Below are 12,282 nucleotides of genomic sequence, written 5' to 3'. Positions count from 1 at the left end.
CCAAGGACAAATAATGCCTAGCATTACAACAAAAAAAAAATGCAATGAACCTTCTTGCTTTGTGGGTCATAGTTGTAGTAGGTGGTTTGGTAGCCTGTCAGCAGTGGTTGACATGGACCCAACAAAAAGAGGAAGAAAAAAACAAAAAAAAAAAACAAACAACCTCTCCAATCTGGGAGTACTTTGAGATGACAGCTCACAATAAGGTTTGCATATTATCTGATTGTAGAACCAAAAGTCCCAGAAAAAGATCATTTCAAATGAATTTTGTTTAAGTCACAAGCACAAAGCATAGAGTGTCTGCCTTAACAATCACTCCACTCCCAAGACACTAAAGTACTACATATATTATTTGTCAAATCCGGCCATGACATAAAAGAAAACACAACCACAACTGACAGTGAATAAACGTAATAGCAGGATTACTATGGGTACAAATCAGTCAGAAGTACAAAGAGAGGACGCAGTTAAAAAGGGCTCAATAGACTCTACTGTTGCTGGACGTGGGTTCGACAAAAACTTTATTGTGACAATATTGCATACACTGACTGCTATGTTCTAATATTTTTGGAAGTATGATTTATTTGGGCAACAAGGCTGTCACAGTTTCAGTTCAACATCAGATGTCACTAGTGAGCGATGAATGAAGCACCAAGTAATGAATCTTCGAGCAAAGCAATGGAAGCCTCATCGCTTAATGAGGCCTCATTTGGCCATCGCTAACCGTAAGTCCAGCTAAGAGTTGGATTTCCTGGGTAATACTCTGGATTTCAAAGAAATGGTTGTGTCGCTGCCTGCAGAAAAACTGTTCCACATTTGGAGATTTCTCAGTCTCACATCTCATCCTCAGTTCTTTCAAAGCATAAACTTTTATCTCTGCTTGGTCATCTCAAATTCGTCATGCGCATCATTCCCCTTGGCCATTCTTTCGTTTCCAGGCTGCTTGATCTAGAAAATTCTGTTCCTCCTTTGTTAGATCAGGTTTCTCAGGATGACGGTTGCTGTTCCGACCTAGTATTTCGAGCTAATCTGCTCAGAGATGAGAACGGCATCTCCTTTTTCTATGATGATGTCATAGTTTCTGGTCTTTTGGGGTTTTTGTTCTTTGTTTGGTGTTTTTTGTAGTTCTTGTTTTGCTTTGGTTGTCTTTTGGGTTTCTGTGTTCATGTCTTCCTTGCTGCAACGCCACCTCTTTGTTTTTTGGTATATTTTACTTTAATAAATTAGTTTAATTTTTCAAGATGAGTCTGCGCTCTGGGTTTGCCTCCGTCTGCCCCCCTACTGACAGAATGACCCAGTCACGTCAGAACCCCGCAGACTCCATCCCCTGTGTTTTTCCTACCCAGAGAGAGCAACACGTAATCCTTTTGGAGTTGCGGAGAGAGCACCCTCTGGATTTCCTAGATGGACCTTGTCATCCTGCTGCAGTCCCCACCACGCCTCATGGTCGACATCAGCGAAGGAGGGCACTGACTGCGGCGAACCTCATTCCGTTAGCTGCGGCGGCCATCTCGCCACTCTTGGCCGCGGTGGCCACCATGCCTCTGTCAGCTGCAGCAGCCACCACACCTCCGTCAGCCACGACAGCCTCCACGTCTCCTTTAGCTGCAGAAGCCATAACGCCTCTGTTGGCCACAGCAGCCATCATGCCTCCGTCGGCCGCAGCAGCCTCCACTTCCTCGTTGGCCGCAGCAGTCATCATGCCCTCGCCCAGGCTGGAGGATGAAGAGGAGAGGGTATCTCCGTTTTTGGGAACCCACTTGGCTATCAAGCCTCCATCGTCCAGATGGTGTATCCCCAGACAGTATCGCTAACAGCCCCTCCAGTATCGCTCACAGCCTCTCAGTGCCGCCTGCAGTGCCTCCAGTTCCGTGCTCAGCAGTGCTACCAGTCTCGTTCTCAGCGCCGCCTGCAGGGCCTCCAGCCTCGCTCTTCAGCGCCGCCTGCAGTGCCTCCAGTCTCGCTCTCAGCGCCCTCTGCAGATGCCTCAAAGTCTCCAGCGCTCTCTGTAAAGCCTTTACAGCCTGCCAAGTCTGACGCTGCCACAGCTTGGAAATTGGAATTTGAACTTTACAGCAACAAACAACTTTTTACAGCTAACGTTTTAGGAATCTGGGTTTCTTTTTGTATGTTTTGTAAATTTCCTAGTGTTAATGTTAGTTCCACGTGTCACTTTTCAGTTTCTACTCTCAGCTGTTCCCCCTTGTAATCAGTTCATGTTTTCTGTTTTAATCAGTCTCAGCCCTTTATATTCCCAGTTTATCTGCAGTTAGGCATTGCCAGCTCATGCTGCAGCCCTAGTAGTAGTAGTAGTAGTAGTTGTTGTTGTTGCTGCCGCCACATCAGCCTTTTTTGTTTAATTAAACTTTAGTTTCATCCAAGTCCTCCTGTGTCAGCCACCTGCATTCCTGGTTCACCCCACCTCAACTGTGACAATCTTACTAATCCTAATATCCAAACATAGCACTTTACTCTAAAACATAAAGTTTACTTGTGGCTCTTAGTTTCTAAATGTAGAATAAAAACCAGTGATCAGACTCCTCTCTTGTAGAACCAACTTGTCTACTTTTAAAATAAAACTAGTTTTATAATTTATGCTAATTGTTTCAGGTAGTGTTGGGTTATCCTAGCTAATTTCTTTTATTATAGACCTTGCTATAAACTGAAGCTTTATCCATACTATAAACATTTTTTTATTATTATTTGCTGCATTTGCACCTCCTGTCCACACATACAGTTTTTAATGAGCGAACCAGATGCTTTCTAAAGTGCACCTGTTGGAGCCACCAGCAGATGCACTTTGGAAAGCAAAAAAATGCCTCTTCTTCACACAAGAAAAAAGGTTTTAAAAAAATCGTTTTTTTTTATTGTTCATAGCACAAATGATATGCAATTCAAATGGCAGAAAGTAAATTAATGCAGTTTTGTGTTAGCAAAGTCACAATGTAATATTTTTCCAGATATAATAAGTTTAAAGGCTGATCTAAACCAGCTGTAAAAGAAAGCATAAATGAATGGATTCAATGTTGAATTTCTCAGTGCAAGTCAATTAAGTGTTTTAATTACAGGAACTACACCTAAATTGTTGATAAACGTGATGGAAAGAAAGAAAGGAGTCCAGCAGAAAAGAAACACTCCCAGAACAGTAGCCAGCGTTTTGGTGGCCTTTCTCTCCATCTTACTAACAGTTGCTCCACATTTCATCCTAGCTTGGATGCTTCGTGCCTGCCTCTGTGCAACAGAAAAAATCTTCAGGTAAATACACATCATTATGAAAATTGGGAGGTAAAATGCTAAAATGGACCCAACTGTGTTTGCTATGAATGTTTCAACAAAACATTCTTGACACTTATCTTCTAATTTTGGTATCATCACGGCAATTCCAATAAGTGTAGAAGCACTCCAGCTTAATGCAATCATGATGACAACAACATGACGACTGATTTTAGATTTATATGTTAATGGCTGACACACTGCATAATATCTGTCAACAGAAATACAACACAGGTGCATAATTGAACATGTGCTGTGTATTATGTCACAGCTGTCTCGTACAATACAAAATAAACTTTCATAATACATACAAGAGCTGAGAGTAAATGCCATGCTCAAAGGAAATACTATGATCCCTACAAGCAGGTCAGTCACAGCCAGAGACAGAATGAGGAAGTTAGTAGAAGTGTGGAGCTGCTTGAAGTAAAGCACAGAGATTATTAAAAGGAGGTTTCTACATATTGTGACAACAGATAAAAGTGTAAGAAAACCATATAGTGTTACACATACAGTAGAAGGAGGTGTGGTAAACTTGTATCTAAAATTATCTATCTCATAGCAGGGATGGAAGAGAGTTAAAATATTAGTCCTATTGACATCCGGTTCCATAATAATAATTTTAAAAGACAAGATAAAAATATAGAGTAAATAAATTAAACTTTTTTTCATATATAAAAAAAAAAAAAAAGGCTGAACAAATTCAAAGTTCTGATAAACACAAATTTACAGCGCATAGGGAACAATGAGGAAGTTAGTTGGATGGCTCACAACACCCATAGCAACTGGTCTCTAATAGATCCTTTTCCCCACAGAATGCATACTTGGTGGCATGCTCACCCACACTTCTAACATTGTTTCATTCATACTTTGAATTTTTTTTTTTCCCCAGCTCTGGGTTCTCATTTATAAAACTGGCGCACGCACAGAACAGGGCATGAAACTTGCGTATGTGACTTTCTACACATTTTTTGTGATCTATAAAACACAAACTTGACCGGAAAATGAGTGGTCCCTCACGCCAACTCTGAGCCTGGCGTACCACATACACTTGTTTTGGAGACGGGAAACTGGCGACGCAGATGGTGTAATTGAAGCCACACTGCATCATGATTCCTCTCAGATATTTAATTTCACTCCATAATCAAACTTTAATCTTAGATCGACCTTATCGTAAGCATTCAAAACAGCAGTAAACCACAGATTACCACATAAGAGGACAGTGTCCCCTCCACCCCCAGAGTGCAGAAGAGCTGCACTTTAATACTGCTCACACCCATGCACGCCCGATCAGATTTAGGCAGACCCTCTACTTTTTAGCACGACACCTGTCATCTTTCTTTCAAAGGTGTCAGTTTGGGTACGCCCTTACCCACACCTGTTGCTGACCTGGCGATGGCCGGTTTGTCAAGGCGAGTGGAGAAGGAGGCAAACCCAGACTGCAGACTTCAAGTGAAAACAAAAATTTATTCTTAAACAAACAAAAACAAAAGGCTGGCGTGGCAGCAAACATCCAAGAACCAAACAAAAACAAAACGGCAAGGCAAGGCAACGCAACCAGGCAACATGAGACAGGAGACTAGAGAAAATAAACATAGACCTACCAGAGACAATGAACCTGCAGAGTAGTGGAGAAAGTTACCGGGTTTAAAACACTGAGGATAACGTGGTAAAGTGGGGACAGGTGAATGATAACAACTATTGACAAGTGGAGCTGGGCGTGGCTGACAAACAGGAGCAGACTGAGGGCAAGAAGAACATGACAACAGACAAGAACTAAACCAAAACCCAGATACAAAAAATAATAAAATCAAAGACCACAAACCAAAACATGACAGAAAAACATAACCTCAGACAATACAAAGATAAAACAAGAATCTTAAATACAAGAGAGATCACAAGATAAACAAAACAAAAAACAAAACACAAAGCCAAAGCCAAAAACTAAAATACGAGAAATCATGATACAGTTAGTCACTTTTTTTGCCTCCACCCTAAAATCTGACCACATTTTCTTCACCTCGGCCACGGTCCTCTCTGTCCCACTCACTGAATTAACAGTGGAAAAGACGTGTTGCCACTTACAGTACTTTCTATTTATTTGTAACGTCACTACTGTGGCTCCCAAAAATGACAAGCAAATCAATTTCTGCCCTCAGCTGGATCATTTAAATACACCTTCACATTCATAAGGTGCTTTGCATTGACCTTTTATGGTTGAATGTGGGCGTGTGAAGGGCAGAACCTGAGGTGGGACTTTGTGCACAATTTTTTCGTTACTGGTGTGATTTATAAAGTGTAATTGTGTCAGGATTTACAAAATAGTCAACTGTTAGCAGCTCGGCGACAGGCAGACATAGGAGGCAACGAATAAAGGTAAGTGACTTCATTTACAGTGACAGGAGCCAGGATCTGGAAGGGAAGGTCAAAGGTAAGTACTGGTTTGGTTGAGCAAAAACAGCGATGATAATTGAGTAGGATTTGGATGACGCTGTCTTACAGGTTGAAGATGGAATCTGACATGGAGGAGAGTGGTAGAGGGAGTTGTCACAGGTGAAGGTTTCCAGGTTGGTAGGTTCCAGGCGGAGAGGTAAGCAGTACCGGTAGGTTGGTTCTCGCAGGAGGCAGACAGGCAACAGTGCAGGCAGGCTCAAGTGAGTGGCTCTCAGGCTTCTCTTCAGTAGGCGGCCAGTAACATGGATCAGACAGGACTCCGAGGAGCAGGTAACTCTGGGAGCACACGAAAGACACAAAAGCATGCGTAAACACAAGGCGTTTCAGATTTCTTGTAGGCTGAGAAGCATTACCCAGGGCAAGCAATGCTCCAGCGCTGATCTGATCCACACGGCAGCCTTAAGTACTCAGCCACTCTGATAAACCTGATCCTCTGCAGCTGTGGATGATTGTACAGCCAACCAATGGGAGAACTGGAACCAGCAACCAGGAAGTAGACTCACAGAATACCACAAATTGCTTGCTGGTGTGCATGTGGATGGTTTTGCAAATCTGAATTTATTTTGGCGTACCCAATTTTTGTCTTTAGGGCGTACATACACTTTTAGTATGAACCCTATGCAATGTTTAAGAAATGACACCAAAAGCATCTAAAGTTGTTTTTTTTAAGCCTTTCTTGCAATTCATTCTGTGGCAGCACAATGACGAAACAATACATTTCCTTTGAAGCTTTTGGTAATATTCCATGCCAGAGATCAGGAATCTGACATGGAAAATGTTATGGAGGAGGAAGTGTCAGAAATTGAAGGAAACACAGACGACAACTCAGATCAAGAGACAGCCAATTTGGAAAAATCCACTTATGAGGGAGACGACCCCAATGAAGTTGATGATACATTCTGTTCAAAACATGGGAGTATGTCTTGGGTTTTCATCCCCACCTGATAGTAAAAGATGGTTCTTAGCTAAAATTCAGTTCATATGTTTGTGAAGCACAAGTAGTTACCATCACATGTGCATCTGACACAGAAAATGTAATATTTGACAGACTGTGCACAGTAGACTGTACTTGTTTTTGTTGGTAATACAGTTTTACAGTGTTTAGACCAGGGGTAGGCAATCCTGGTCCTCGAGAGCCACTATCTTGCATGTTTTTTTTGTTTCCCTGATCCAACACACCTGATTCAGTGGTTAAATTACCTCTTCATGTTCTGTAGAAGCCTGTTCATTACCCATTGATTCAAATCAGGAGTGTTGGAGCAGAGAAACAAGTAAAACCTGCAGGATAGTGGCACTGGAGGACATGGAGTGCCTACCCCAGGTTTAGACGGTTATTTTATCATATGAATAAATTTTCAGTAGTAAATGTAGCATATGTAAAATTATATGCTGCACTATCAGGGTAAGATGGTTAAAACCACAAAACTGTCAAATGGGCTAGATCTCAGAAGTCTAGGTACGAGACTCATGAATGAGCAGACAGACTAAAAAGTTTGCAGTTGCCGATTGCGTGTATTTAAGTGGAGAAATATATACATATTTACAATATAAATGAAATCATATGGCCATATAACAAATGAAAAACCAAACAACACCCAAAACAAAACACAAGAACCAATCCCACAAACCCACACCCCTCAGTTCTTTCACCCAAGCTGAGGGTAATCCAGGTTCCAAGCAGGTTATCCAAACTACTTGGAGTAGTGCAGGTCCGGGCTAAAAAGAACGTCCTGTTGGAACGAAATGTTCAGCTGGCTGCGTGCAGCCTCCTACCAACTGGCAGGAGAAACAGTACTCTTCTGGCACTTCTAGTGAAATCTTTCCTTTAGGCTCTAGGCCTGGACCTCTAGCTCGCCATCCATCTGGCCTGCATGATGAAACAGGACCAACATATAATCACATCCTAGTGTGCACACAATTCCATAAATAGCGCTCTTCGCACAATAAATGCATCCAATCAATTTCAATAAATAAATACCGGTTTCAATATACCTTACACTTCATGAGAAATTCAATAAATATACATCATATAATTTAATTAACATGAAAATGTAAAAAAATCCAACAAGTGTCCAATAAATACTTAAAGCACCTTATAAGTCTCGAATTCAGAAGCTGTATGGTTGTCTACATCTACTTAGCAGTGATCATTTCATCGTTACACAACAACCAATTAATGTCAGCAATAAGCTAACACTAAATAGCACACAGAACCTCACCAGATCCGCAGTGAAATCCAGATCCTCATATAGTTTTCCTTCTTTCCGCAAACGGTAAGTGGCTCCCGCAGCCCTGTTCCTCCCGGCGTGTTCTGATCGTTTCTACCGTCCCGCTCCAGCTGATATACTCTACCAAATTGGCTACGGTGGCGCACATGACTAACACTGAACAGCGATTGGCTGCTCAGTGGTCCCGCGAGAACAGATGCCAATACATCAACGGTTTTAACTATCGCGGGATTTCCCGAACAGAAGGGGGATTAAAAGTGAAACTGCAGAGAATAGAAATTTAAAATCTATACCCGGGTTACACCCTCCCCCCTTAAATCCATGCAACGCCGGTGCATGCTAAATTATCTGGATAGTAGAACATATGGGAGCATCTGAGGCAGGTTCAGCAAATATTTCATCATAAGCTGCAGCTAAGCTGTGCAAAAGAGTTTGCACTACAGAAATTAATGGTTTGCCTAACCCAGCATACTAAAGGCGCTTAATTGGTTTTGGCTGTCGACTAGACCGACGAATTGGCTGTTGAGCCTCTAAACCATCACTAGCCTCAGGGTCAACTATAGGTAATTCAGGGGAATGCAGGTTACATAAAGCTAGGACTATGTCCTCTTTTCACTAGTAAAATTATACTAGCCAGTTTTGAGCAAGAACACAAAAACATTATTTTGTGCCACCATTAAAAATTTGAAGTGATTTAAAAACGAATGTCCTTGATAAACTTTGATACAGTTATCTTTGATAATCTGTGATTCATACATGTTTCACTTGTAAATTTGTTTTTAGTCAAAATAATTTCTAAATTGTAATTTTTTTTTTTACTCCAAAATTTAGTTGAGTGTGAGGTGACTGTTACATCTGTACTGTGTTGCGATGGGGCCTGACTTCCAAGTGGAAACATTGTCTTCAGCTACAATCCCTTTTTGGAAAATGGGTTTTGTTCTCCTAAGCTCACGTTGTCGAAAAGCAACTGCACAAAGACGAATATGGAGGGTTATCTGTTGCACGTCTGAAGACCCCAGCTTATGACCATAAATGGAATTGAATGTACTTGAATCCGTACTGTTCAGGTCCGTCCCAGTGGGACGTGTGTGTGTGTTTTTTACTCTACCACTGGGTGTGGTGAAGGTTAATAACAAGAAGCAGCCCCAGAGAAACGATGGATCTTCACAGATTGGGCCAGAAGTCCCGATTCGGCACAGACTCTGTTATTTTAAATAAACTCTCACTGTTCAAGAATAATTTATGTCTGTAAAGTCATTTCTTTTGATCAGTACATCGTTGCTGCAATTATGAAGACCCAGAAGAACGTCCACCATTTGAAGACACTTTAAGTGAGTTTGGGTTAGAGAGTTCTACAGCCCATAAAAATGAACTTATCTAATTTGGTGTTGTTCAAAAAACCATGTAACCTTCTTGCTGCGAGGTGACAGCTCTAACAATTGTGCTGCCATGCTTCCATTTGGAAAAAGTTATTCAAAAGATTCATTAGGTGATGGTATACTACTGATTTATGCTTTTGTTTAGGTAGTGATGTTTACCACAAAAACCATAGAAGCATAGACTGAACACAGTAGGTGTCATAATTTCAGAATGTTTTCTAACACAGGGTTTGTGTCACTGAGCCATCCACTTATACATTTTCTTTTACCCGCTTTTCCTTTCTGGGTTGAGTTGCAGCTGGTGCCTATCTCCAGCAGCCACAGTGCGATGCGGGGTATACTCTGGACAGATTGCTAGACCCCCACAGGGCCACATAGAAACAGACATTTTTGCACTCACACCTGGGACATTTTCAGGTTACCAATTAACCTAATGTAAAAAAAAGTTCAGGTGAGCGGCCTGGCACCTGCCAAGATGGATATGGCAAAGAGCCATCCAGCGAGACCCCATTTGATGTCTGGAATTTGGCATAGCAGAGTAGTGGCGCCCAACTTGTCAAGCTCTAAGACTGGAACCAGCAAAAACAAGGTGAACTTGTCAATTGGCACTGGGTCAAGGAGCATCTGGCAGGACCCTGTAAGCGCAGGATCAGGTATTGGAGGGGCATGGAGGGGCATGGAGGGGCATCAGGCAGGACCCAATCAGACTTGGGACCAGGATCAGTCAGGAGAAGGGTGTCATTTGGAACGCCCTAAGATTCAAGAACAGTATCAGGCAGGAAAGACGTCTTCTCCATCACCTCCCTCAGACTTGACACCAAGAACATGAACTTGGCAAGAGCCATTGCTAAAGACCTCCTCAGACTCAGAACCCAAGGAACTTGGTGCCCTGGCAGAGGCTGAAACCTGGCCAGGGGCTCTGACAGCTGCTGAGAACTTGGTACTGCAGTGAAGTCCCAAGAGGCACTGCAGCACAGCGGGGCTTTGGAGCTGCACAGTGAAGCTACGGAGTGGTACCAAGAAGGTCAGGAGTGGTGCTCAGTGGAGACAATAGCAGCCTCTGAGATCTTGGTACTGCAGTGCATAAAGTCCCAAGAAGCACTACAGTTTGACTTAGGATGATACATCTTTTGTTGGTCTTCGTAAACAAAGGTGTGGTCTTTGGACGTGAGTACTTTAACCCTTTGAAAACCAAAGGCCCCGGTACCGGGGCCAGCAGCACTTCCACAATACAGATCAATCAAAACAAATGCTATACATTAATAAATATATGCATATTGGATATCAACGTAACAGGCAAAAGCTCCTCTAAATGATAGAAACATTATTTTCCACCTCAACAACACCCAGCTTTAGCACTAAGCAGCTAAACGCTAAACAAGCTAATCTGGTAAAACACAGGAATGTCAGCGAATCATAATCCAACCCACACAAACTGAATAAAAAAAAAGCTCTGCTCTTTCCAACAATATAAGCTGAACAAGCAGCCATAGAAAATGAATAACAAGACTCAATTCACGAAGCCAAAAACAAAATTTCAGTCCTACCTTTGCTGTGAAATGGTTATAATCCGTGTAAGAAAAAATATTTCCACTCAGGTCCTGTAATCCATGGTCCCTGCATCACGTTTACATTCATTTTGACTCTTTTTAGTCGCTTCTGTCTTCTATATTCGGTGTACAAAACTCTGCCGCAACACTCGCTTGTTTCACTGGGCATGCAGTTCCCTCGCTGTGATTGGTGAATGATGTTAGCTTCTGTATTTACGTAAATATTTCTGGATTCTATTGGCTCTGGTGGTTCGATTGACATGTCAATCATCCAAATCGGCCAACGGGCTGCTGAGAAATCACCCCGCATATATTTAAAATGCCGAAAAGGCTGCTCTATGATTTTACGCACAGAGCGCAGAGGGTTTTTTTTTTGTTTTTTCTTTTCAAAGAACCACAAAAACCCTTGTTATTAGATGGAATTACTTATCAATGATGAGATAACCTTTATAAAAAAAAACCTTTATGATTCACTCATTTGCATGAAACCTGGTACAACAAAAGGTCAGATTCTGTACTATTGTTTACAACAAATTTTGGGATTTCAACTGTATGCTTTCAAAGGGATATTTACATCAGAAAATGATTTTATTTAGGCGGAAATGATTTTATTCTTTATTTCTGCTGTATTTTATATTCATTTACTCCTAATCAGTAACAAAAGAGTTGGTTTTTAGACCTCTAGAGTTTTCTCTGGAATCTTGCCTTTATTCTGATACCATAAGTGTACAAAAAAACTCTACAGTTCCAGAGATATAGTCAATTCATTTTGGGCACGTTATTTTCAAGCATACTTCTCAAAAATAGGCTTGGGGCCTAAGGGGTTAAGAACAAAATTTGCAGACTTTTTTATATACTCTGTATGACATTAACTTGGCCTCCAGTACTAAAGTATAGAATATTGTGGCAGAAAAATAATTTCCAGGCACCGTTAGATGAAATCACTCAAACAGGTTTATTTATATATTGTGCACAAAATATAGAGAAACCCGTTTGAGTGTTTTCATTTAACAGTGTCTGGAAATTATTTTTCTGCCACAACAGTTTGGTGCCTTGACCCAGGTCCCTCAACTAGACATCAGAGGACGTCGGCGAGCGCAGTGTTTGCTACATTAATCCTGCTACTGGAACTAACCGTGCTATTGTCTTTGCTGTTTCCTGATTGTTCTCTGCATGAACATTTCTGGCTCTATACCTAAACACTTTTTTTAAACACTTTTCTGCAAAAACTGCTGAACTGATAGCACTACTGCCCCTTTTCTACCGGCTTTAATGGTCCTGGCTCCACTCTACTCTGCTTGCTTTGCGCGCGTTTCCCTCGGCATTTTTTCGAGGCCGGTCCCTGCTTTTTTGGTCCCTTCGGAGTCGGGCCAGCCAGGCGGCCCTGCTTTCGTGGGAGGT

The 12,282-nt window shown here is 41.8% G+C and overlaps 1 protein-coding gene across 1 annotated transcript in view; it reads right to left on the bottom strand.

Annotated features, from left to right (window-relative positions):
- Positions 1–2,857: 2,857 nt before the first annotated feature.
- Positions 2,858–12,282, bottom strand: part of LOC112451401 — an 80,742-nt gene continuing 71,317 nt past the window's right edge. The window contains exons 7-8 of the transcript XR_003040219.2: positions 5,771–6,000; positions 2,858–5,682 (exon numbers count right to left, since the gene is read on the bottom strand). The gene's annotated coding sequence lies outside the window, so the exon portion shown is untranslated. The remainder of the gene's footprint in view (positions 5,683–5,770; positions 6,001–12,282) is intronic.

The sequence above is a fragment of the Kryptolebias marmoratus genome, linkage group LG19, assembly GCF_001649575.2.
Source record: "Kryptolebias marmoratus isolate JLee-2015 linkage group LG19, ASM164957v2, whole genome shotgun sequence".
NCBI classification, from domain to species: Eukaryota; Metazoa; Chordata; class Actinopteri; order Cyprinodontiformes; family Rivulidae; genus Kryptolebias; species Kryptolebias marmoratus.
The sequence above is the reverse complement of the archived record's forward strand: the minus strand, read 5'-3'. Positions and strand labels throughout refer to the sequence as shown.